This window comes from Felis catus, chromosome B4, assembly GCF_018350175.1.
Source record: "Felis catus isolate Fca126 chromosome B4, F.catus_Fca126_mat1.0, whole genome shotgun sequence".
Lineage (NCBI taxonomy): Eukaryota > Metazoa > Chordata > Mammalia > Carnivora > Felidae > Felis > Felis catus.
This window is the reverse complement of record NC_058374.1, coordinates 129,065,662-129,091,146: the sequence shown is the minus strand read 5'-3', so window position 1 is coordinate 129,091,146 and position 25,485 is coordinate 129,065,662. Positions and strand designations below refer to the sequence as shown.

The 25,485-nt window shown below is 43.6% G+C and overlaps 2 long non-coding RNA genes across 2 annotated transcripts; one reads left to right on the top strand and one right to left on the bottom strand.

Annotated features, from left to right (window-relative positions):
- Positions 1 to 6,733: 6,733 nt before the first annotated feature.
- On the bottom strand, positions 6,734 to 9,186 carry LOC123386844. The gene is made up of 2 exons (XR_006601287.1): positions 7,634 to 9,186; positions 6,734 to 7,310 (listed from the first exon to the last, which is right to left on the bottom strand). It is a non-coding gene; the product is annotated as an uncharacterized LOC123386844 (long non-coding RNA).
- A 4,329-nt stretch (positions 9,187 to 13,515) lies between these two features.
- LOC109501778 lies at positions 13,516 to 20,319 on the top strand. Its single transcript, XR_002744019.2, has 3 exons — positions 13,516 to 14,323; positions 17,757 to 17,814; positions 19,292 to 20,319. It is a non-coding gene; the product is annotated as an uncharacterized LOC109501778 (long non-coding RNA).
- Positions 20,320 to 25,485: the final 5,166 nt, after the last annotated feature.

Below are 25,485 nucleotides of genomic sequence, written 5' to 3'. Positions count from 1 at the left end.
ATTTTGACTCTGAAATTCTCTACTCTGAATTCTTTCTTTCCTAAAAGAAACAATTGTTATTGTAACATGATTTCCCAACCAAAGTTGTGTTTTCTCAAGAACACAACTTCCATGTTTTCTAAGAGAACAAAGAGTGCTTGCAGGATCTGTGATTTCACAGGTTCTTCTTTTCTGTTCAGTGTCTTACCTTGGGTGTCACTTTTCTGGGCAATATCCCTTCCCCCATCTCCATTCCAAAGTTGGACCATATCACCATGGGCTATTCCTGTGTATTTACAAGTTGGTCACCCCTTCTGGACTAGTATTCACCTTCCTAAATGGTGGGAACTGTGCCTCATTCACTGTTTTTACTACACTAAGCACAATATAGACCTTCAATAAATAGTGGTTGAATAAATGAATTGACGAAAGGCAGATTTTCAGTGAGGTTAAAAGGGAGAAGGAACAGATGAGGTCTTGTGGGATTCTGGAAGAGCTCATTTGACCAAGCCAAGACACAAGTAATGAACAGGAGAAAGTGAGTTGAAAAGGTGCTGAGGTGGGGAGGAGGGAAAGAGTTGGGCAAGAAGAGCTGCATGAGGTGGGAAAGGTATTTAGAACCCAAAGAAAGCAAGGACGTACTGTGCCTGTTCTGCTAGAACAAGAATGTAATGTTCTTGAAAAACTTCATATGATAAAAATTCAAGTTATTAAAGTATCATTTCAATGGGAAAAGAGGGTTAAGGGGTTAGAGATTTTCAGGCTCAAAATAACAGATGATGCTTTTTCTATATAGATCTCAAAATCTGCAAAGAATTAAGATCTTTTACCAGTGGGAATTTCAATGAAGCAGACATCTGCTGGAGGTCTAACTCTGTGAAAACACACCAACTGATAAATTGTTATAAAAATCTAATAATCATTTCATTTTTCAGAAGCTGGAATAAGCAATAAAGGGAATAGAACTTAATAGCGATGGGCACAAGACAAGGCAGAGATAAGGAAGTGGAGGACCTTTATTCAAGCCCTCCTCTCTTCTTCCTTCCTGTTCTCCTATTTTTCTTCAACATTTACTGTGTGCTCAGTGCCAGAGACACAAAGTGATGATTAATAATGTTCCATTCTTTTCTGTCTTCAAGGAGCTCACAGGCCAGGAAGAAAACAGCAGAACACAACTAAAAAGTAATGTAAGAAGTCGCATTGAACCCAGAAGTCTGGGTTCAAATTGTGCAGCTATCTGCAAAGAGTTATTTGCAACTGCTGGCATTGGCTAGGAGGCTGGTCCCACTTTGTACAGGAGTTTCTTCTTTAATCAAGTGGGATAGGCAAAGGGATTTTACAGAATTCCCAGTGCAGGAGACAGCTTGAGTAGAGGCATGAGGGACACAAAAGGGTGTCATGTGTATGTAGGGGAATCATGACTGTATGGTATAGCTGGAATTAAGATGATTAAAGAAAAAAATAAGGCTGGAAACGTGAGCCTGTAAACAGTGTCTGCCTTCACACATGTTATGTGTCAGATAAATGTGAGTTATAAAGACAAAGAAATAGACAGAAGGGATTTAAATTGATGAGTTAAATGAGTAGGTTTGCATTTTAGCTGATAGAATCTACCGAGTGGTTAATGGCACAAAAGGGAGAGCTGAACATAATACAATACAATCTACCGTACTTAGCTTTAAGACAGTAGACTTTAGCAGGATCAGAACAAAGAGGGGGAGTCTTACAGGTTCAGATGTGAAAAGAGAGAACTCATCAGGATATTTCACAAAATGTAACTCTTGATACATTTATTTATTCACTATTCAACCAAGTTTCACCAAGTAAAAGTGTCAGGGATTGTGGCAGGTTTCAGAGATATGGCTGTGAACAAGAGCTGTGATCCCTGTCCTGGTGGTGCTTTACAGTACTGGCACAGCCCATTAGTTGGCTGTGAAGTGAATGTAATGGGTTCTGTCCAGTGGCAGAGGAAGAAAAAGGAGGGTGGGGGAGGAGGAGAGGGAGAGGGAGGGAGAGGGAAGGAGAAGGAGGGGGAGGGGAGGGGAGGGGAAGGAGAACAAAGAGGAGGAGGAGGAGAAGGAGGGGCAGGGGGAGGAAGAGAAGGAAGAGGAGGAAGAGGAGGAGGAGGAAAAGGAGAAGAAGGAGGAGGAGGAGGAGGAGGAGGAGGAGGAGGAGGAGAAGAAGAAGAAGAGGAAGAAGGAGGAGGGGAGGAGGAGGAGGAGGAGGAGAAGAAGAAGAAGAAGAAGAAGACAAGGCAGGGGAGGAGGAGGAGGAGAAGGAAGAGAAAAAGAAGAAGGAGGAGGAGGAGAAGGACAACAAGAAGAAAAAGAGTAGGGGGAGGAGGGAAGAGGGGAACAAGGAAGACAAATAGCATGGCATAGAATTAAGGAGAATAAGAAATATTGGGCACATCTCACAAAGTGGGAGTAAAACTGTCTCATTTCCTCCTATGGCATCCATATATGAGTACATGTACTGAGTCATGATATAAGATGTATGCCTGACTGTGGGTCACAGTCAAGAGAGTTTGAGAAGCTGCTGGTTTTGGACATAGCACTTTGACGGCTTCCTCGTTGGTATCCGTTGTAGAAATAACCCAAATGCCAACATCCCCGAGACTTTCCTACTGATTCCACACCATTTGCTTTCTCTCTCTTCTGCTCCTGATACTTCTTTTTCTCTTCCATCCTTTTGGTCCTTTAAAAATTAATCTTACAGTTACTTACCTTTGTGTGGAATTGGCCGGTAATTATTTAGTTAATATAACATTCATGGAGATTCCCCATCATGCTAAACACTGATGATTGAAAAGTGACTTCAGTAAGACTCCCTGGCATAATAGGGTTTATAATCTAGTGGGGAAGGTGAATGTCAATAAAAAGATCACACGAATAAATAAAGAACTACAAACTGATGAGTGATCCCAAAGAGAAGCTCAGATTTCCAGCACAGTATATGAGTAGGGTGTGTGCATGGGAGGCGGTGGGGTGTTTCTGATGAAGCTGGAGGGGAGAATGTGTGTGAGGGAAGGTGTACTCATTTCCTGTGGCTGCTCTAACAAATTGTGCAAAAGTAGATGGCTTAAAACAACAGAGATTTAAACTCTTAGGATTCTGGCAGCTAGAAGTCCAAAATTAAGGCATTAGCAGAGCCTGCTGCCTCTGAAGGTTCTAGGGAAAGGGCTTCTTCCTGGCTTCTGGTAGTTTCCAGCAATCTCTGCTGCTCTTTGTCTCATAGGCTCATTACTCAGATGCCTGCCTCTGTTGTCACATGGCCCTTGTCCCTGTGTGTACTTCTTGTGTCCTGTCCTCTTTCAAAAACAAAACAAAACAAAACAAAACAAAACAAAACACCAGTCACTGGATTTAGGGCCACCCTAATTCAGTATGATCTCATCTTAAGGAATTACAGCTGCACAACGACTTCCAAATAAGGTTCCATTCTAATGTTCTGGATGGATGTCAGTTTGGAGGAGTACTATTCAATCCCCCCCACCAGCCAGCTTCTCTGAGCTAAGAGCTAAGGGAGGAAGCATAAAAAAGGGTGCATTAGGCAAAGAGGTTTGGGGGACAGAGTGATCCAGAGAGAGGAAAGGTGTGAGCTGGAAGAAGTGTGGGAGAAGTTAGAGCCTCATAGGAACTAGCAGGATATAAAGTACATTATGGTTCCCCTCATGGGGGCCAGATCATGAGGCCTGACCTACCATGTAAGGGACTGGGTCTTCTAGGATAAGGAGCAACAGAAGCCCCTGATAGCTTTAACCTGGGCCAGATTCACATTTTACCTGTCCAGCTGGCCTTGTCCATGAGAATGCTCTGTCTCAGGGGTGCCAAGGATAATTTGTCCTCTTGTCAAACATCTGCTTTTCATCAAGTCCTGGCTGAATAGACCTCCTTAGCCAAACCCTTCCTGACACTCTATCTTTCCCAAAACAGGACTGGGCCACTCATCACAGGACTCCCATTGAACCTGGTGTTTCCTCCTTCCCAGTTGGACTGGAACTGACTATGGAGACTTGGCTCTTTCTCTCCATGAAAGTGTGAGCTTCCTGAGGACACCTAAGCCCTGATGCTTAGCATAGATTTAGCAGGAAGTACTTAGCGAAGGAAGGAAGGAAGGAAGGAAGGAAGGAAGGAAGGAAGGAAAGTAGGAAGGAAGGAAGAAAGGGACTGAATAGGCCAAGATCCTCTCCAACAGGGAGACAAAGATCTTCCTCCCCAAAGCAGAGGATGGCCAAAGAAACCATGCACTTCTTTCAATATATATCTCTGTAGGGCATTTTCTCCTGTCTTCCCCAAACCCTGTGGTCAAATCAACCCCTTGTTTCCATCCCACAGGCTCCATTAAATATGCTCCATGTGTGTAGCCTGGGAGCTGAGAGAAGAAGGATATTTCTGATGGAGTCACTTATTCCACTTTGTAGTCTACTGAATGCCTAATGCAGCTTGGGAGGTGGAGACAAGTTCATTACTTCCCAAATTAGGAGTTGAAAGTGAATTATAGTATCACTGACTGGCTCTCGTTTTAGCCATAGTTCTGCTTAAGAAGTTTTTATATTTTATTTTTTCTAGGTCCATACATAAGATATGTGAGCTGGACTCACTCTGCTATTTAGGCTTTATTGATGGGCAAGACTACTGCATCTTCTTCCAGATCATTCCTCTGATCAGTACCTGCCTTCAGTATGTGCTTTCCCTCCAGGCTAGATGAAAATGGTGCTTCTTTTGGTCTGTGTCTGTAAGGCAGAGGCAAGGAAATCAATTGGCTGCCAATATCAGTGTGATTCAGTGGTCACTGGGCAGAGGCTGGGGCTCATTTCTGATTCCATGGGTAGGTAGGGAGGCAAAAGACCACGAAATAAGAATTACCAGGCATGGAAGATGTGAAAGTGTTTTTTAAGATGAAGACACATAGCACCCCGGGGCTACTGGAAGAAGGGGACTCTGGCATCTTGTAAGCACGGAAAGAATAAGAAGAAAATACGTTAAAAGTATCCTTCTGGAATCTAGGAATCTCAAAGATCTGATTCTACCCTAGTGATTCCAGCTCAGCTCTCAGGTCCCTCAGATGGTCTTAGCAAGGAATCCGTGCAGTGAGGTGACCAAAGCTCTGAGAGTCAATTCCCTGCCAGGTGCTGTGCAGGGTACTCTTCATCTCCAGGCTCGGCCAACCTCCTGACTATTCTATGAGAAAGACCTCATCATGCTGTGGACAGCTCACAGTACCGAAGCTTCCAGAGGAAAGTAGCTTGGACAAGGTCAATCATTCATTCTACAACAGCAATCTCTGTGTTCAGCTCCGCAATGGGTAAGGGGATACTGTGGTTAACAAAATAGGCAAGATCTGTACCCTCCAAAAGCTTCAAAAGGATAGACAGCTGGTATGTAAACAAATAAAAATAAAATTTTAGAGTGATGAGTGCCATGGAAACAATAATGGTATAGTGTGATTAAGAATGACTGGGGTTTATTTTAGAGGCTCTGGCCAGGGAAAGCATCATAACAGCGGTGACATTTGAGCTGAGAATACTTGACAAGAAGGAGCCAGGCATGGAGATATATGGGAGAGAATGTTTTGGGGGGAGACAGAAAATGTAAAATGTTCTCAGTGGGGAATAAGCTTGTTATGCTCAAGGGGCAGGAAGAAGGCCAGTGTGGCTGGAGCATCATGAGAAAAGGATCATTGAGGCCCCTCAGGTCAGGTTAGATCAAAAAAGCAGGAACACTACAAATTATATGGATAAGCTATTTGTTATGGGGTTTGACCTTGTGCAATTGTAGGAACTAGTTAAAGAGTTTATGGAAGGGGGCGCCAGGGTGGATCAGTCGGTTAAGTGTCTGACTTTGGCTCAGGTCATGATCTTGGGGTCTGTGAGTTCGAGCCCTACGTCAGGCTCTGTGCTGACAGCTCAGAGTCTGGAGCCTGCTTAGGGTTCTGTGTCTCCCCTCTCTCTGCCCCTCCTATGCTCATGTTGTCTCTGTCTCTGAATAATAAACAAACATTAAAAAATTTTTTAAAAAGTTTATGGAAGTCTGTCGCTTCTACATCTGGTGTTGGGCCTGAAGTCAACTGACAGCCAGCTGGAAAGGAAAGATGGACATGAGGTATCTCCATGTGTGACCTGCAGAAGCCTTATTCCAGCTTGCTAGATCAACTCATACTTTACTCTTTGTTAACTTGGTGCCCATTAATGTCTCTTGCAGCAACATTTTCCTCAATGATAATAGCAGGAATATTGCTTTCACCTAACATGCTTTTTAACAAATTTTTGTTTTAATTTTTTTTTCAACGTTTATTTATTTTTGGGACAGAGAGAGACAGCATGAACGGGGGAGGGGCAGAGAGAGAGGGAGACACAGAATCGGAAACAGGCTCCAGGCTCTGAGCCATCAGCCCAGAGCCCGACGCGGGGCTTGAACTCACGGACCGCGAGATCGTGACCTGGCTGAAGTCGGACGCTCAACCGACTGCGCCACCCAGGCACCCCCTAACATGCTTTTATATACAACCAAAAACACAAGAACACTGTCCCCAAGAAAGGACACAAAGTCCTTTACTCGTCTTCAGGTGGTGTCCATTCTTTTTCCAGCTAAGTCACACTTCTCCTTTGATACCTTGTGACTTAAATATTGACATATAGGATTAAACACTGTTACACACATTTTATGTTAAATTGTGGGCAAATGAGAGAGCAAAAGAAAAAATAGCTAATATATATGTAAATATATTCACATTAAAATAAGGAGGAAACACAACCATTTCAGTCTTTATTTCTGCAACTGGTCATGTAGTGGTAACTGATATTTATAACTTCCATTTACCATACATTCCATATTCCCATTGCCCTCAACAAGCAAGTTGGTTCCTTATGTTTCTGTGCCTGGTGGATGACTCCAGAGTTTATTCCTGAAGGGTGTGGGTCACTGGCCATCTTGCCTGTATTGGGTTGTAGTTTTCCATTTGACTTTAATCATAGGACATAGGGGTAGAAGAGGCACTCTAGAGCATCTCTTCTTCCAGACATCTCCCTTCTTATCCTGATTGTGTAAGAATATCCCAATTTCCTCTTGATAGTCAAGATCAATCACCCCACCTGGTAACTCTCTTCATAGCTTGTTGACATGAGAAATTCCAAGTGGCTGAATGCAAGTCTTGACTTCCAGTTTAATGGAAACATTGTTTTGTCCCCAGAGGCAGCATTACATGATGGGTACCTAAGACCTTTAGACCAGCAGAGTCTGAAGATGCAAGAATAAGAAGCAAAAATTTCACTTGTAGATCATTAAAGGAGCCGCTCCTACTTTTATCCATTGATTCTTCACCTGTGAAACCTGGATGTGGGGAAACACACCATGCATTGGTTGCTGATCAAGAGTATGTACTACAACATCCAGGAGGACATTGCCCTGATTCTGTAAGATGTGACCCTGCTGGTGCCATAGCTGAGACTTCATACAATTTGTTCCAACTGTCTGCTGTTGGGTAATGAATCATCCCAAAACATGGTGGCTTACAGCAATAACAATCATTTTATTCTTAATCTCTCCCAGTTGTAGAGTTGACTTGGCTTAGGTAAGGGTTTCTAGCATAGGGTTTTTCATGTGGTTCAAACCAGCATAGGGGATGGAGTCACCTCAAAGGACTCCTCACTCACATGTCTGGTATTGTTCTGGCTGTTGTCTGGAACTTCATCTGAGACTGTCAGTTAGAACACGTACTTGTGGCCTCCTCACGTGGCTTGGGTTTCCTCTTAACATGGTGACTGCATCCAAGAGTGAGTGTCCCAAGATACAGGAAGTAGAAACTGCCACTTTTAAGGTATGGACCTGGAAAATGGCTGAGCATCATTTCCACCATATCCATTGGTCAAAGAAGTTATAGAACACCTGGACCCACCTCTTACTAAGAGAAGCAGATAGTCATTGACAAAGTGAGTTTTTAAATGCATATCTAGCTGAAAGCTTATGAATTCTCTACTTATCTGTGCTGTTTTTGACTAAGAACCCTGGGTTTAGGTCTGGATAAGGGACTGGTTAATTCTGTGATACTTAAGAGAGTTTTGTTTTCCTCCTCAGTTATAAGTGAAAATGAGGGCATGGATGAGGTCCCTTCAAACTGTAAGGCATTAGGCCTTCTCAGGATCCTCGGGACAGTCTTAGTCATGACTGATTTTGCACATGCTGAGGCCTCGTTGGAAGCCTTCCCAAAGCTTTCCACAAATGGAACACCCTAGATGTTCACGTCCGTAAGTGAGACGCCCCAGGTGAAGTCCTACCTCCTCTTTGACCACAGGCTGCACTAGTACTTCCCAGTGCAGTTTAGCATCTCGGCCCATAATTCTGTGTTTTAACTATTGGTTAATTAATTTTATAGATTTGATAGTTCACCCTCCTGCAAAGAACATTTGGGATATGTTCTCTGAATTTCTGGATTGTTTTGGAAGGGTGCAGGGAGCAGAAGGAAGAGTATTGCATCTGGGCTGCCACTCCGCCTCTGCCTTAACTGCGTTCTCTAGACTAGGCAAGCCACACCTCCTTTCTAGACTTCAGTTTTGTCCTCTGTAAAATGAGATGGGGGACAGGCTTGGGTAGGATGATATTTAAGGCTGCTTCCCCCCTCCATTTTTTAATTTAAATTTTAGTTAGTTAACATACCACAATATTAGTTTCAGGAGTAGAATTTGGTGATTCATTACTTACATAACAACACCCGGTGCTCATCACAACAGGTACGCTCCTTAGTACCCATCACCCATCTAGCCCATCCCCCATCCATCTCCCTCTGTCAACCCATAGAAAGGCTGCTTTTGACTCATCTCGGCATCATGATTGATGCTTTTATATTTTATTTAAAAAAACTTAGAGCTTTGTATATAGTAGGTGCTTAATGTATTTATGCTCCTGACATGATGACTTCTTTTGTTTTATAGATATTTCCCATTTTTCTCTCTTATCCCCAGTGAGATTATTGGTTCCTTACAGAGAGGGGCACAAAGAATTGGTACGTGCCAAATATTTGTTGAATTGATGCTGAAGAGTTAGGACTAACAGAATACCACTTCAGGCTGGAATAGGGAATCAAAGAAATATAACCAACAGGGGCGCCTGGGTGACTCAGTCAGCTGAGCGTCCGACTGAAGCTCAGATCATGCTCTCGCAGTTCGTGAGTTTGAGCCCCATGTTGGGCTCTGTGCTGACAGCTCAGAGCCTGGAGCCTGCTTCAGATTCTGTGTCTCCCCTTCTCCCTGTCCCTCCCCTGCTTGCACTCTCTCTCTGTCTCCCAAAATTAAATAAATGTTTAAAAAAAAATGAATTCTAGGCTCTATGGTTAAAGTCTGGACAGAGTCTTATGGGAGATCACAGGGAGGGACAGTGAATTATAACTGGGAGCAGGGAGGGGTCCATTCAAGAACAGAATGCAGGAATAAAATCTTGGTGGCAGAAGGGACACTAAGAAGGCTATTCAATCATTTATTTGACAAACTTCTATTGAACACAAACAATATGCTAAGTGGTTTTGTGGACATGGGAGATATAGGTGCACAGAAATTACTTTAAAGTGGAAAGGGTCAAACTACAATATAAAATCCAAATAATAGCAATAATATCTGACATTTATTGTATTCTTAGCAATGTGCCAGGTACTATATTCTAAGTGCCTTTGTGAATTAACTTAATCTTCACAACAACCTTGTGAGGTATATGTGGTTATTCCTCCCCTTTTATAGATGGGAAACTGAGGCATAGAGATGAAATATAGGTAACTTTCCTGAGGTTTTATCATCAATAAATGGTATGGCCAAGATTTGAACCTAGACAGCCTTAGCAGGAAAAGAGGAAAGTCTTAGCAACAGGGTCACATTACCTCTTCACTAATGGATAAAGAGATTTTGGAGAATGAGAAGTGCCATAAAGAAACCAAAACAGGGCAGAGGGTAAATGAGATGGGGTCGGGGCGGGTGGGGGGGGGGTTGCCACTATAACGGGATGCTTGTGAAAGACCTCACACGGGAGGTGATATGTGAATGGTATCTGAATGATGGGGAGACTATGGTCATGAAATGATCCCAGAAGGAGAGTCCAGCGGACTCCACTGGACGATTGAGAATAAAGGAGAGAAAAGCAACAAACATGCACATTGCCTTCTGGCTGGATGTACGGGTCAAGAGACGGCTGAGCTGGAGATGCTCTCAAAGGAGACATCAGAAGGGATGCCAGCAATGACCAGCTTTGCAAGGCCCAGAAGTTTTCCCCGCACTGCCTAACTGCCCTGGACGCCAGCTTGCCACGAGTCTTCCCAGGTCTCAGCTATTTCTGGCTAATGTTCATTGGCCTGATGCTCTGGTTGAGAATTTAATGATACACATAGGCAATCTGGGCTTTGAGCAGGTGAACATGTATTTCCTAATTCTGCCAGAGCTGAAAGCCAAGTCTTGGGGAGCAAATATGTAACCAGATGTCTTTGAAGTGGGTGAGGTGGTTAAGCTTGCAGCAGAAGGTGGAGGGGCTCTCTGCTGGTCAGAAGACCAGAAGCCTCATCCAGAAGGTTGTGTGGGAGGCTGGGTCTTTGGAAGGAACTCTGGCTAAGTTTCTGGGAAAGCAGATGGGGGGTAAAATGCTGTTCAAGTCCTGGATCAAGAATTTGAAGATCTGGGTATTTACACTACTTTTGCTGCCAGCTTACTGTGTGATCTTGGCCAAGTCATTTTTTTTTCTTTCTCTGGGCCCTATTCTCCATGTAAAAACAGGGCATTGGATTGAGTGAACTCTATCCTGATAGGTGCCTTCATCTTAGGGTTCAAGCACTTAATACATAAGGCAACTGTAAAGTAAGGATGGAAATTAAAAAATTTTTTCAAATAACTTAGTATTTCAATATTTCAACAAATGTACCTAAGTCTCTATCATGGGAGAGGTATCAGAAGTTTGTGGGACTCTATTTTTGTTGAGGTTTAATATGATTTCTTGAAAATGAGAAATACACATAGGTTGCTCAGGAAGCACTGTCAACTGATTACTGAGTATCCCTGAAGGTCTAACCCAGACTTGCTCAGTCCTGCTCTTGCCTTCATTCATGTCTAGAGAGGACAGGCATTTGGGGGGGAACAGGGGAGTCTTACCTGCTTTCCCAGATTCTTGTTCTCAATAGAAAACTTAGGTTTTTGCCAAAAGTTTTGAAAACATGGTGTTTAGGGATGGTACTGGGTGGTGCCTTTGGGCTAAAGGAATCTCCATCAAATTTTTGCTTCTATTTCCCCCTGAGCTCTGGATCAGTACTCAAGACCCAGAACCGAGCTTGAAGAATGGAATTGTGAAGTGCAGACACTCTGATTCCCAGAGGATGTGACAGCAGATGTTTCTACAGGTCTTTCAAAGCTTGGTGCATTTGTTCTTCCAACTTAGAGGCCTCTCCACCATCCCTATTGAAATGAGTGTGATGCTTTAATTCAGAGCTGATGGCCAATTGGGCACTTGGCTAATCAACTTCACAGTTAGCAGGTGGAAGGGTCCTTGGTCACAGCCAGAAGGCCCACTGCAAGTGCATCATTTCTCAGAGAAATCTGAAATGGCTATTTCTCTTACCCCTCTTACTCTTTTCCTTGTCTTTCTTTCAGGGAGCTTGAAGCTTCCCTGCTTCTCCCAGAGAGATGGGGACAGATTAGCACAAGTAGGGACAGAGCAGACAAAAGGCAGAGACTATCCCAAGCAGCCCTCTCTTCCCCAGGGTTCATCACCAGAGGTGGGTTTATCTTAAAGGCAATAAAGAAGCTGAAGATTCAGGACCCCCAACTGCCCAAGACCATTTGGAGGCTCTGGAGGAAGTCCTATCAGTGTGTTCACATGAGCAAGTCTGTCTTAATCCATTTGGGCTGCCATAACAAATATCATAGAGCAAGTGGCTTAAAAACAACAGAAATTTATGTCTTAGAATTCTGGAGGCAGGAAGTCCAAGACTGGGATGGCGGTATGGTTGGGTTCTGGCGAGGGTCTCTTCCATAGTGCAGATTGTTGACTTCTTACTGTATCTTCTTCACATGGTAGAATGAGAGCTAATTAGCTTTCTGCCCTCTTCTTAGAAGGAAACTAATCCTATTCACAGAGGCCCCACCCTTATGACTTAATTACCTCTCAAAGTCCCCACCTTCAAATGCCATCACACTGAGGATTAGATTTCAAAATTTGGAATGTTTGGAACTTAAAGATTCAGCCCCAAACAATGTGCTATTATAAAATTTGCCAGAATAGCAAGTATTGATCACAATTATCCCCCTAGTGCTGGGTGGTTGTTGGTTTGAAGTGGCTCTGGACCTCTTTGGCACTGGCGAAAGGAACATTGAGATGGGGACACATTTGATTTGGGGTTAGTGACCTATATTTATGTAGTTGAGGCCATTTCTATTTATAATTACGATATTCCTGGCCATCCTGGTTAGGAATTGCTTCCTGTTATGGCAACTCACTTTTCAGTGGGACCCACAGATAGAGCCTAGGGCCTATTGTGGTATGAGTATGTACTATACCATCTCGTGCTGGAGGTCCATGGGTGGTGGGAGAAAGCAAGTTTGAAATGCACTGAGCCAGAAATTAGTACATGGCCTCTTCTTCCCCTCATGAGAAATGCAGATTTGTAAATGGAGGATTGCTTCATCTCTAACCAATACCTGGTCCCTAGGGAATTTTCCCTTGTCAAAAATATACTTGATAATGCAACACAAACAATTATGGACTGTTTGGGGGTTGGGGGTTTGAAGGGAATTGTGGCAAATACTGTTTATCAAAATTCCCATATTTTTAGGGAGAAAATTTATAGCTGTAGCACAAACATAAGTACACCCATAGCAGCTCATATATAAAGCATGTGTGATAGAAGATTTACCATATTTTGACTATAATCATAAACATTTACATGAAATTACAATATGAAGTTGTGAAGCTACAAGAGCATTTTCATAAGCCATTAATAAATTGTTTTGATCTAGAGCGAAGCTTAATTATCTCTCTGTGTTTTCCATAGAATAATACAATTGTTATCACATGGAGAGCTTATAGAAGAGTATATAGCCACAGGGAGCATTATAGAAATGGTCACTTGATAATAATATTTATTTCTCTAATGTTGTGATTTTTGTATGTGTCATCTTTTAAAAAATATTTAAAATTCTTTTTTAAACCTAGTTTTGCATTCCTTTCCTTAAAAGGGTCCCCAGGGATGCTTGGGTGGCTCAGTCGGTTGAGCATCTGACTCTTGATTTCAGCTCAGGTCATGATTCCAGAGTCGTGGGATCGAGCCCCATATCAGGTTCTGTGATGAGCATGGAGCCTATTTAAAATTTTCTCTCTCTCTCTCTTCCCCTGCCCCTCTGCCTTGCTTATGCTCTCTCTCTCTCTCACTCTCTCTCAAATTTAAAAAAAAATTAAGAAGGCCCCAAACACACAGGCATCAGACCCCATAAAGCATGGATCCATATTGCACCTCAGCTGTGGCTTCCGATGCCCCCACAGTGGACTGCAGCCCACACCTCCTCCTGTACCAAGACAGGAGCTTCCTTTCCTCATGTCTGTAGAAGTTGGGGTGCAGTCCCATTCTCGGGTCTGGGCTGGGGCTCAGCACTCTTCTGGGGTCTTCTTCTACCCCTGGAGCCCCCATGCATCCCACTCAGGTCTGGATCCAGCAGTGCAGAGGTGAACCCCAGATTTGGGGGGCAGTAGCCCCTCTCCCAGCCACACATGCACTCCTTATTCTCCTCCTCAACCTCCCACCAGAATGACTGAGGCCAAGAATCCAGGCCTCTGTCCAGGCCTGATCCTATTCAGGCCAAACATGCACACCTGGGGCTTGCTCTGGGTCAGGATCCAGGGTGCAGGACTGAGCAGGATGCAGCACTAGGACTATCGGAACGAGTGGCAATGAATAAGAATGACAAACCTTTCCTGACATCAGGTAAGGATGGTGACATGCAGTGTGATGTGGGCACTCCTGGAGGTTGCATGGAGGGGACAGGGGGGTAGGGAAGAAAGCAAACTCTCCTTAGTTACTCGTAATAAAGATGACAGTAACACTACACCTTCAGCTGACAATAATCCTCAGCAAGAAGAGCAGTCCATGGTGAGCTGTATAAGGGCAGAAGCCACACAGGTTTGGAAACTTGCTTATCTGCAGCATCTGGACCAGAATGTGGTGCTTAGTAGGTTCTCAATGGATGGTGTTTGTGAGTGAAATGATAAGAATTTTGTGTGCTTACTTTGTGTCAGGCACCGTGAAACGTGCTCCACTTCATTCAGACCTTACAACCACCCCATGGAAGGTGATGTCAGTATCCTGTTTCACAGATGAGAAAACTGAGGTGGGTGTAGCTTACATGGCCAAGGTCCCACAGCTGCAGGGGTGGGTCCTGTCTGGTACTCAGCTTTCTTGCTTCGTTCTAAGCCTGGAAAATTGCTTTCCCTTACTCAGTCCCCATCTGCAGCCAAATCCCAGACCGTGTGGTTGGGAACCAGATATCCCAACTGCCAGCCTTTGGTCTGGTCCTAGAATCCTGCTGCCTGCAGAGACAGGTGTTCTGGCATGACGACAGAATGGCCGGATCCCAGGTGTTAGGCCATTGGTTGGGCTCGCTACCTGGACTGCTCCACCAGTTGGCTGAATGTGATCTGCTTCTGAAATTAGGGCTCATCTGGCTGCCCAGACTAAACCCACAGAGTACGGCCAGGCTGTCCTACATGATAGATCTAAACTCACACCTCCCTGCCACCTGCCTGGGGGGCTTCTATTTGCATCCACCTCTCCCCCTAGTCTACCCATCTTTAGAAATTGCTAATAGCTTGTACCCCTGTAAGTATCATCAGTGTTTATGTGCCTGCCTCCTCCAATGAACCACGCATCCCCAGAGGTAGGGGCTGTGTGATATATGCACCTTCATGCCCTGTGCCCTTCATGGAGTCCTATATGTCCAGGTAGTGGCAATTTCGTACCTCATAGGGTTGTGTGAGGATTAATTTAGTCAGTAAACATGAGGGAAAAAAGTGGCACCTGACACAGAGAAGCTCTCTATCAGCGTTAGTCATTATTATTCTTAGTGACCATGGAGGACCTGATTTTCTTTCTTTTTAGCTTGTTAATAGTGCATGCAACACATTTTAACACCAAACCATTGGCTGTCTGGTGTTTTTCTCTGATTGTTTCTTATGGACACATTTTGTTGTCTTGATTACATTTTATAAACTCTCTAACGTTAAGGACCATTTGTTCGGAAGCTGCAGAGTTTTCACCTGGTGTGGGGTATAGACCTCTTCAGGAATCTGAGGAAAATCATGACTGCTTCTGCTCAGGGACTCATAGATGCAGAGTATCACCTCCCTTGTCTTCCCACTGCCAGCAAGGGCTCTCTAGTCAAGAATGTCCAGCCTGACTCTAGATCTGAACTGTCCCTCTTTGGGCTTCTGCATAATAAGGGAGACCATAGGGGCTTGATGGGTCCTTCTAGTAGGGACATTCCACACTTTTCATCTTTTGCTTTACCAAGCAATAACTTCCTTCTAAATTCTATTAGATCCGATAGAGGGGTAAAAAAAAAAAAAAAAAAAAAAAAAAAAAAGTCTCATTCCATTACAGCTCAAAGCTTTCTCTTCTCTTCATAGTGCCTTTTAAATGGGATAGACAGAGAGAAAGCTTCATAAATCTCCAATAAGCCAGGAGCTTGACTAAAGTAATTGCAATGTGGGGCAGACAGGGCAGTGTGGGTCTCCACTTGCCGTGGCTGGACTCAGCTTCCCTCAATCTTTATATATCAAAAGCCAAAAAGGAGGGCACCGTTGTATATCACCTCAACCACAAATGGAGGTGGGGTCAAGGACTGCTTCTGATAGGACAATCGGACCCTGGGGACCTGCTCTCCCCATCTCCAGTCTCAGGGGTCCATTACTCTGTCTCCATTTCCTAAACTTGTCCTTCCTCCACACTTCAGATGCACTCCTCCACTGCCCAGATGTTGGTACTGGGCAGAAAGTACACAAAATATGTCATCTTTTGTAAGCTCTTGGCCCTTTTTTTTAAAAAAAATTGTTTTTATTTTATTTTGAGAGATAGTAAGCAAGCGGGCGAGGGGCATAGAGAGAGGGAGACAGAATCCCAAGCAGGCTGTGCACTGTGTGCAGACACAGGGCTCGAACTCACAAGTGGTGAAATCATGACCTAAGCCGAAATCAAGAGTTGGACGTTTAAACAACTGAGCCACCAAGGCGCCCCTTGCCTTACTTTCTTAGACTTTAAAACACCTTCCCACCCCACTGGGTTGGCATTTCCAAGGTAAGGCTCCATCAGAGGGATAATGACACGCAAAAACCCTGTGGTGGGCAAGCTCTATAGGAACTAAAAGAAGGTCAGAGCAGCTGGACACTGAAGGGTGTGGTATGAGATGTGGTGGTGAGCAGAGGCCAGTTCTTGCAGGACCTTGAATTTCCTACATAGTATTTTAGTGTCCAAGAGAAGTAGAAAGCCTACTGACAGGTTTCCAGCAAGGGTAGGGACGGGATAGTGTTTTAAGTTCAATGGCAGCTTACAAAGCAGGATGTCTTAGGAGAGAACATGGTGTTCACCCAGACAAGGCTCAGGCCACAGGGAACAAGCACCATATGGGGCCTGGGACACAGGAAGCAAGCAGAGGCTTGGCTTCCAGAACTGGGATGCAGGTTAGCAAGAAAAACAGCAAAGCATCCTTAAGTTGTGTTTAAACTGGAGATTCTTGAAACCACACCTCTCCTCCTTCCTAGGGAGTGGGTCAGTGATGGCCCATGCTGGGGAAAGGACAACTCAGTCTGCAGGTGAGGGTCAAGTGATACCAGCTGGGGACTGGAGGGCTGCAGGATGGGCCAGGGAGAGTTTAGGGCCTAAAATCAGGACCTGCACTTGGTCCTGTCTTTGAGGAGCTGTGGAGGGGACTCCTGAGGAGGAGGAAGAGTGCAGAAGACGGAGGGCTGGTGCACAGGTAGAGTGGCTTTCGGAAGATGATGTAAAAGCACAAAAGAGGAAGCCCATTTCCTTATTTTTAGTGCATTTGCATTCAGGATCTCCCTAGCTGAGAGCTGGCCAAGTTCATTGCGATAGGCATTTTCTCTTGCAGGGACCTGTTAATGTATCCCATTATAGCCACGCCTCTCCTTTCTGTAAAGGTACTTAACATACATCTAAATTCTTCCTCTCTTAAAGCTGAGCCATGGAAAAGGCCCACTGAATTATGGGGGTGGGACCCTTCTTCCCACTCCCTCCCCCCAAATTCCTCTAACCTTACTTGTCACAGAATCATTATCACCTGTCTGCAGTAGCCCATTAACTAAAGAGCATATTAGCATAGATGGCTTTCTCAGATGTACATCTTCAGGGTGCAATTCCACACAACCCTGGGCCTTAAGGGGGTGATCACGAAGGTTCATTTTTGTGGAAGGCAGCGTGGTCTCCTAGAAAGGAACAGGACCCCAGGTTCTAGTTCTCATTATGCCATTTCTCATCTATTCATTCATGTAAAAGGTTTGCCCTCATATTTCCTAAAGGCAGGAATCGACCCTGCCCTTAAGGATTCTTAATATTCTGCAGGAATGACATGATAGTCATACAGAGACTTATTTTAGTGTATCCATGTACTCAATTAAATGAATTTGTATTTCAGTTTAGGGTAAATTAAGAAGTCTTCATGGAAAAGTTAGCATTTGGAGAATGAAAAGGGACTGAACAACTCTTGGGGCATCGTCTGTAACATGTAACTTATTCTTTCTGTGTCACAGCTTCTGACCAGATCTGCAGATGGAGAAGCTCGCTTCTAGGCATGCGAATCGACTTTTAGTAAGTAACTTTCATGAGGCAGGGGCTGAGTTGCACACTAGGGTGTAACGATGCAGTGACTGGGACCTCTTGGTAAACAACCCCCAAGGCCATCACAACACAGAGCCATCTGCTTCAACCCCTGACTTACCCACACAGGCCCACATCTCTATTTCAGACCAAAATCAGCACTTCTGTTGCCTCCTTCCTGGGGGAATCACTGTTGGTCAGATTCTACCGCTGACTTGTTTCTATCTTTGACATGTGTGCAGTGCTCATGCACAGTCTTGAGGTGTTGCACAAACGTGATTAACACCATCATGTCTGGTAAGATAAAAAGCAGAGTATGGAACTTTCTAGCACAAAAAGTTCTGGGATAATGGAAAGAATCAAAGTAAGAATCTTGAAAATAAATTGTAGTGAAGAAATTACAGATGTTGTGGTCTGCGTGGGATGATTTGACTGTAGAGGTACCTCCAAAGGGCAAAACGCACACCATGAAGTATATGCAAAAAAAAAAAAAAAAAAAAAAAAAAGGCTGAATGTGTGCAATTGTCAATCTCCAGAAAAAGCAATCATAGTGACAATGGCAGAGCACCTACAACTTGCCAGGCAATTTCTAAGTGCTCTGTATACACATTAACATGCCTGTTTCTCACAAAAATGCTCGGGAGGTAGGGATCACTATTAGCATTAGCTCCATTTTACAGATGGGGAAACTGCGCCTCAGAGTTGTTATACAACTTACCCAAGGTTAGGGAAAAGCATCCCCTAGCAAACAATAAATAGGCACAATTAAACGTGTGTTGAGTATGTATTATGTGTCAGTGGCTGTTCTAAGGGCCATTGATCCACCTATTTCCATATAAGTTCATTTCATACTTACCGTGGCCCCATGAGGTAGCCTCTAATTGTGCCCCTTGTCCTGACGTGGAGAGAGGTGAAGTGACGTGGTCAAGGAGGCAAAGCTGAGAAGTGAATCCAACCTTCCCAATTCCAAAGGCTTCCCTTGCACAGGAGAACATTAAGGCAGTGCAGTGTTTATGGAGAGAAGGGGACCAAGCTGAGAAATGCTTGAGGCAAAACCCAAATGGCTTCGTGGCTGAGGGTGCAAAACAGGGAGAAGCTGAGATTTCTCTAGGATTTCTTCCAGCTTCCCCTCTATGATTCAAAGGAGGATAGCAGATGTGGGGGCCTTGGTGAGCTGTCTGAGCATTTGAAGCAAAAATTGAACTGGCATGGCGATGTGAATGCTGGCTCTGGTGTGCAACCAACTTCTGACTTCAGGCAAATTATTTTTACCTCAATAAGTCTGTTTCATCATCTGGAAAATGGAGGAAATAAGATCTGCTCTCCACTTACTTCACTTCAGTGTTTTTCAGATAAAAGACTGAATTATGCAGAACAGCATGTCTCAGCCACTGGGGTCGGGGAGTGGGGAGAGCACAGGTGTGAATGACTGACATCTGCAAATTCATTTATTCCCTCACTCATTCAGGTATGGGATCATAGACTCTTACAGCTGGAAGCCTTAGAAGCTCACTCCATCACCTCCCCAATGCAGGAATCCCACCCAAAATCTCCCTGAGTGTTCTGTTGCACAAACACCTCCAATGATGGCTACATACTGACTTCTCAAGGAATGTTCTTTCCATTGTTAAAAAAGAAAAAAAAAAAAACTGTCAATGGAGGAAGTTATCCTTCCATTGAACTGAAGGTCATCTCTTAGTAGCTTCCTCCTATTGTTTTTATTTTATTCATTAAAAAAAAGTTCATTTCAACATGCAACATTTGGTGATCCACTGGCCATGTAGTAGACACTGTGGAGGACCCAAGGGAAACAGCCACTGACATTGCCATTGAAGAGCTGCTAATGTGGCTAAAGATATAACATGAAAGCTCCTAAAGACCTGCACAGCAAACGAAAAAAATAAGAGTTATCAGAAAACTGAGCCCTGTAGGGGCCGCACAGGAGGTACAAAAGTAAGTGCCAGAGGGACTCAACAGAGGAAGAGAATCCAGTGTGGACTGAGTGGTCAGGAAGACCTGCCATAGGGGGACTTTTGGGGGATCCTTAACAGAAGAGTATCATTTGACCGGGTAGGGGAAAGGAGATCATCCAGGCCTGGGGAAACAGTAGGAGCAACGTTCAGCGACAAGACAGCACAGAGGCAGTACAGAATTTCAGTACTTCAGTACAGTACTTCAGAATTACTGTGTGAGGCAAAGGATCGGACCCAAATTTCTCTCCGGATTTATGTATGAGAGCAAGTTAACATCCCAGTTGTGAGGAGCCTGAAATGGCAGCTCCAAGGACTATAGATAGGACTGAGTGAAATGTGATGTGCCCAGTGGTTACAGTCTGGAAACTGAGAGTCATACTGGCTTCCATGAATCTCTGTCTTCACCTCTTAGAGCCGGTGGCCCACGCAACTTCTCTAACATCTGCAAGCCTTAGTTTTTCATCCGTAAAATGGAGTCAATAGTGACTTCTTACTCATAGGAATGTAGTGAGGATAAGGTGAGATATGGGGGTCAGGTGAGATGCTGAGCAGGTGAATGTGAGCTGCTATTGTTCTTGTTGATGCTTTGGTGGTTTTACCTAAACTCTCGGCAATGTGGAACCACTAATCCTCTATAAGCCTCAGGTTAGCATAGTTTTCTTCCTGGGAAAAGCCATTTATCTTACTAAGACCCAAACTGGCAGACAGACTGTTCTCTTTTGATTGTTCGGATCCTTTTCTGGCAGAAGATAGCAATGACCCCAAAAATGGCCCAGAGGCCTCTTTGCTAAAGGAAAGAGAGGGAAACCAGCAGACCAGAGGAAAAAATGTCAGTGTTAATCTCAGCTCTGTCACTGACCTTGAGTGAGCCCCCCTACCCTTTCTTGCCCCGTTTTCCTTACCTGTCACGTGAGGGGCTCTGTCCTGGCAATCACTGACATCTGTTTCCTTTTCACTCTGGGGCTGGGATATGCAGTCTATGAATCATTGTGGCTTGCCTCTATATGAAGTGTAATCATTATTCAAATTAACTCTTATATTTGTCTAGCACTTTTTACACTTCATGGAGCTTCCACATCCATCATCTCACCTGTGGCTTGTCACAGCCCTCTGACAAAACCAGGGAAACTGCTTTTGTATCTCCTGACACATAGGGAAACTGAGGTCTAGAGCAGAGAAGTGTCTGGCCAACCAACCCAGAGCCTCCAAGTCTCTGGATTTGTGCTTCTCATCTCTGGGCTGATTTCATCCCAGGGAAATCTTTAAAAAATAAATAAATAAAACCACCCCCAAACATCTTATGTTTTAAGTTGAATGTTGTTTTTCTATTTCCAAATGAAACAGTCTATTTAATTTCTCCTCCAACTGCAATCTTGGTCCCTAATTTCTCTAAACCTTTTCTTTTTTTAATTGAAGCTGCCAAAATTTCAGGTTGCTTGCAGTACAGATATTAATTTGACTAATGAGACTTGGAAACTATGTGATCCCATTTTCCAGTTCGTACCACACTATAGAAATTAAAGAAACATGCAGAGATTGGAGTGACAAAGAAGTATCAGATATTTCTCCCTGAGGAAAATCTTGATAAAGGCTGAGGTCTCTGGGTGGGTGAGAAGTTTGGACAGGTATATGTACCCACCGAAGCTGGTTGAGTTAAACTTGAAAACATACTTGAATATTCAAAATATCAACACTTGAGGGACATCTGGGTGACTCAAATGGTTAGGTGGCCAACTCTTGATTCTGGCTCAGGTCATAATCTCGAGGTTTGCGAGATCGAGCCCTGCATCAGGCTCTGGACTGACAGTGCGGAGCCTGATTGGGATTTTCTCTCTCTGTCTCTTTCTCTCTCTGCCCCTCTCCCCACTCACACTGTCTCATTCTCTCTCAAAATAAATAAATAAACTTAAAAAATATCAACACTTGAAACATGGGGTTTTCAAGTATGAAGAAAAAGTGCATGGACTAGGTTTTGAGTTGTGTCTTTGTCACTTACTAGGTGTGTGATATGGGAAATGTCATTTAAACTTTCGGAGCCTTAGTTTTTTGTTTTTGTTTTGTTTTGTTTTGTTTGTGGGTTTGTTTGTTTGTTTTTCTTTGGAGCCTGAGGGTTTTTTTTTTTTTTTAATCTTTTAAGTGGCAATACTAATAGCATCTGACTCATAGGATTGGATTGAAGTTTGAATAAGGCAATCAGTATAGACTATCCTTTGTAATGTTTGGTGCATACTAAGAGCTCAGAAAGGTTAGTTGCCATTAATATGAGCTTAGGACCTAGAAGCCCATGTTTCCAAGATGTGCTTATATGTTGAAGTCCTCAGGCCCTTTACATCTCAGCCCAGCTCCTCAGCAGAACTTCTGACCTACCTATCTCCCATTCAACATCTTTTTCTGAAAGTCTCACAAGCACATTGGTCTCAACAGATCCCAAAGGGCTCTAATGATCTTCCTCCCAAACCAGCTTCTCCCCCAGGCTCCCCTGTCTCAATCAACAGCATACATACCATCCAACTATTCAGCCAAAAAAGCTGGAAACATTCCCAGGTCTTCCCTCTCTCTCCTGCCCTACAATCCCATTAATTCCACCTCCTCAGCATGTCTCAACTCTGTCCATTTCCTCCTAACATCCATTGCCATCACACTAGCTTGAGAATCACCATGTCTCCCTTGAAACACCCCCACCATCTCTCCCCATCATTTCTGGCTTGTCTCTAATCCACTTTTCACAATCAGTCACATGGACTTTTGAAGTCAGTCCCGGGCTGCTTATTGGGATCTGTGCAGTTCCCCTACACACTGATAAATTTCTGACCACAGTCCTGTGCATCTCCACGTGATCCACAATCTGTTCTGGCCTCCCCACTGTACTTGCAGCTCAGGGCTCTGGATGGTTTTCATTTTTATCAATATGCTTTATTTTTTATTTTTTAGGAAAATTGAATATATGGTACAGGGAGATCCCATACATACCCTCTCCCCACATCTTCCTCTATCAGTAGTGGGATAAATTTGTTAAAATTAATGAACTAATATTGATACATTATTATTAACTAAAGTCCATAACACAGAGTTAACTTTCCATTGAACGACTCCATGGGTTTGACAAAGATGGAGTGCCATGTAACCACTGTCACAGTCTCCTGCAGAATAGTTTTGCTGTCCCCAAACGTCCCTGTGCTCCACTTACTCATGTCGCCTCTCCTCCTCTAAATCTTTTTCCTGTTGCTATAGTCTTTCTTTTTCCAGAATGCCATACATTCTGAAAGCCATACAAGTGGAATAATATAGTACATAGCTGTTTTAGATTGACTTCTTTCACTTAGCAGTGTGCATTTAAGGCTTCTTCCTTAGTTTTGTTACTTGATAGCTCATTTCTTTTTATTGCTGAATAATATTACATTATATGGCTGAATAATATTACATTATATGGCTATAACTTGATTTGTGTAGCCATTCACCTGCTAAAGGACATCTTAGTTGCTTCAGTTGCTTAGTTGATGATTATGAATAAAGCTGGTATAAACATTTGTGCGCAGGTTTCTATGCGGACGTAAGTTTTCAATTCTTTTCGGGAAATCCTTAGGAATGCAATTGCCGGAGTGTCTATTGTTAACTTTGTAAGAAATCACCACACTGTCTTCCAAAGTGGCTGTTCTATTTTGCATTCTCATCAGCAGTGAATGAGCATTCCTGTTGCTCCCCATCCTTGTGAGCGTTTGGTGTTGTCGATGTTCTGAATTTTAGCCATTTTAATAGATATGCCAGAGGTATCTCATTGTTGCTTTAATTTGTAATTCCCTAATGACTTATGACGTTGAGCATCTTTTCATACACTCAGTTGTCATTTATACAGCTCTTTGATGGGGTATCTGTTCAGTTGAAAAGACTATCCTTTCCACATTGTACTGTCTTTGCTCCTTTGTCAAAAATCAGCTGACTCTAATTGTATGGGTCCATTTTTGGGCTCTTTATTCTGTTCCATTCGTCTGTCTATTCTTTCCCCAATACCACACTGTCTTGATTACTGTAGTTCTACAGTAAGTCTTGAAGTTGGATAATGTCTGTCTTTTGTTATCCTTTGTTCTGTGGTTTTGACAGCCCTAGGGTATACCTGTCAGCCTCCAAGGTTGATTCCTAAAGGATTCTTGATAAGCCTCACAAATGTAAGAGGGGTGGGGTCATAAGCAAACATGTTCATCCAAGTCCCTTTCTCCAAACCCCCAAGTTTCTTACCATAACTTATTCAGACTCTACAAGTCAGGCCCTGGCTTCCTCCCTGAACTCATCATTCTCCTCTTTCCCTCTAGCACATTCTGTCCTAGCTACACTTGCTCCACACTGTGGGTCATACGTGCCATGCTCTAGCTGGCTTGTGGTCTGTGCTTCAGTGTCCCCTCTATCAGGGGCACCCTTCTTTCAGACTATGACATGGCTCAGTCACTTCATGTAGGCTCCTGTTCCAATGGGACTTCTGCAGATGTCTCCCCTGGCACCTGTAGCCAACTCCCTTGCTCTCTGTTCTCTCATCCTACACTTACCATTATCTGTGTATTGTCTCCCGCAGGGCCCTTGAATATAAGCTCTGTAAGGGTGGTTGGATGTCTTGTTCACCTCTGCATCTTCAGTGCCCAGACCAGTGCCTGGCACATCACAGGTGCTCAGAAAATATTTGTTAAAAGATTCAATGCACTAATAACCCTGGCAGTGCTGATTACATGCTTGATATGGACCACGTCTCTTGGAATCATTTCTACATTTTATTTCTAGCATTTCCCAAATAATTTTGATTCTAGGATAGAAATAATTACCATGAGATTGTTAGAGGACCTAGCACAGACCTGGGCACACACTGAGGACACAATGACATTTGTGGATGGATGGAGCTCTGCTGGACCTTTGCTTTTAGGTTGTGCCTTGAGCTGAATACAGTATATGCAATATCTGCACAGAGCCTATATGAGTAGGAGTTCCAGCAGCATTTGATAGGATATTTGATAGTGTACTAATTTTTCTCGGCTGCTTTTAATTTTAATTCATTCTAACCTTTTCTTCTCGTTCACAGTCCCACTGTGGTGCCTGTGAGCTGATGTCTTCATCAAAGCAGCATCGCTGGTGAACGTTCTGGGATGGCCCTAACTCTCCCTCAGGAGCCTGCTACTAATTCCACCCATTACAACATGCATGGAGAGTTACCATTTTCCTTCCAACACACTCTACCAAGCACTTTTTTGTGTCTTATTTTGTTGTCTGCTGTATTGAGTAATTACCCAATTAAAAAAAGTTCCTAAAGGTCCTCACATTCTTCCTTTTCCCCAAATCCTCTTGATCTAACTAGAAAACTTTTAGTTTCACATAAGTCTGAATTTTAGGAACATAAGATAACTTAGACAGACTCTTTTGATCTACTTCACTCTTGCATGTAGGAGGGACGGATTGCAGTGGCTCAAGGGGTTAGAAATGGTGCTATTTCCATAGGGCAGAAATTTCTAACTGACTCAGCCAAGGGTTTTGAGAACCTGAGAGTCATATAAAATCAGCCTTTCCGGGGCATCATAAATTCAAACATCAGACACACCAAGTTAAAGCCCCAAGTCCAGGGTACCAGGATCAGAGACGAGGATAGTGTCTCAAAGCCAAGAGCTGACAGCTCAGCTTTGATGGGAAGAAATTCAGAGGAGGTTGGATGGGA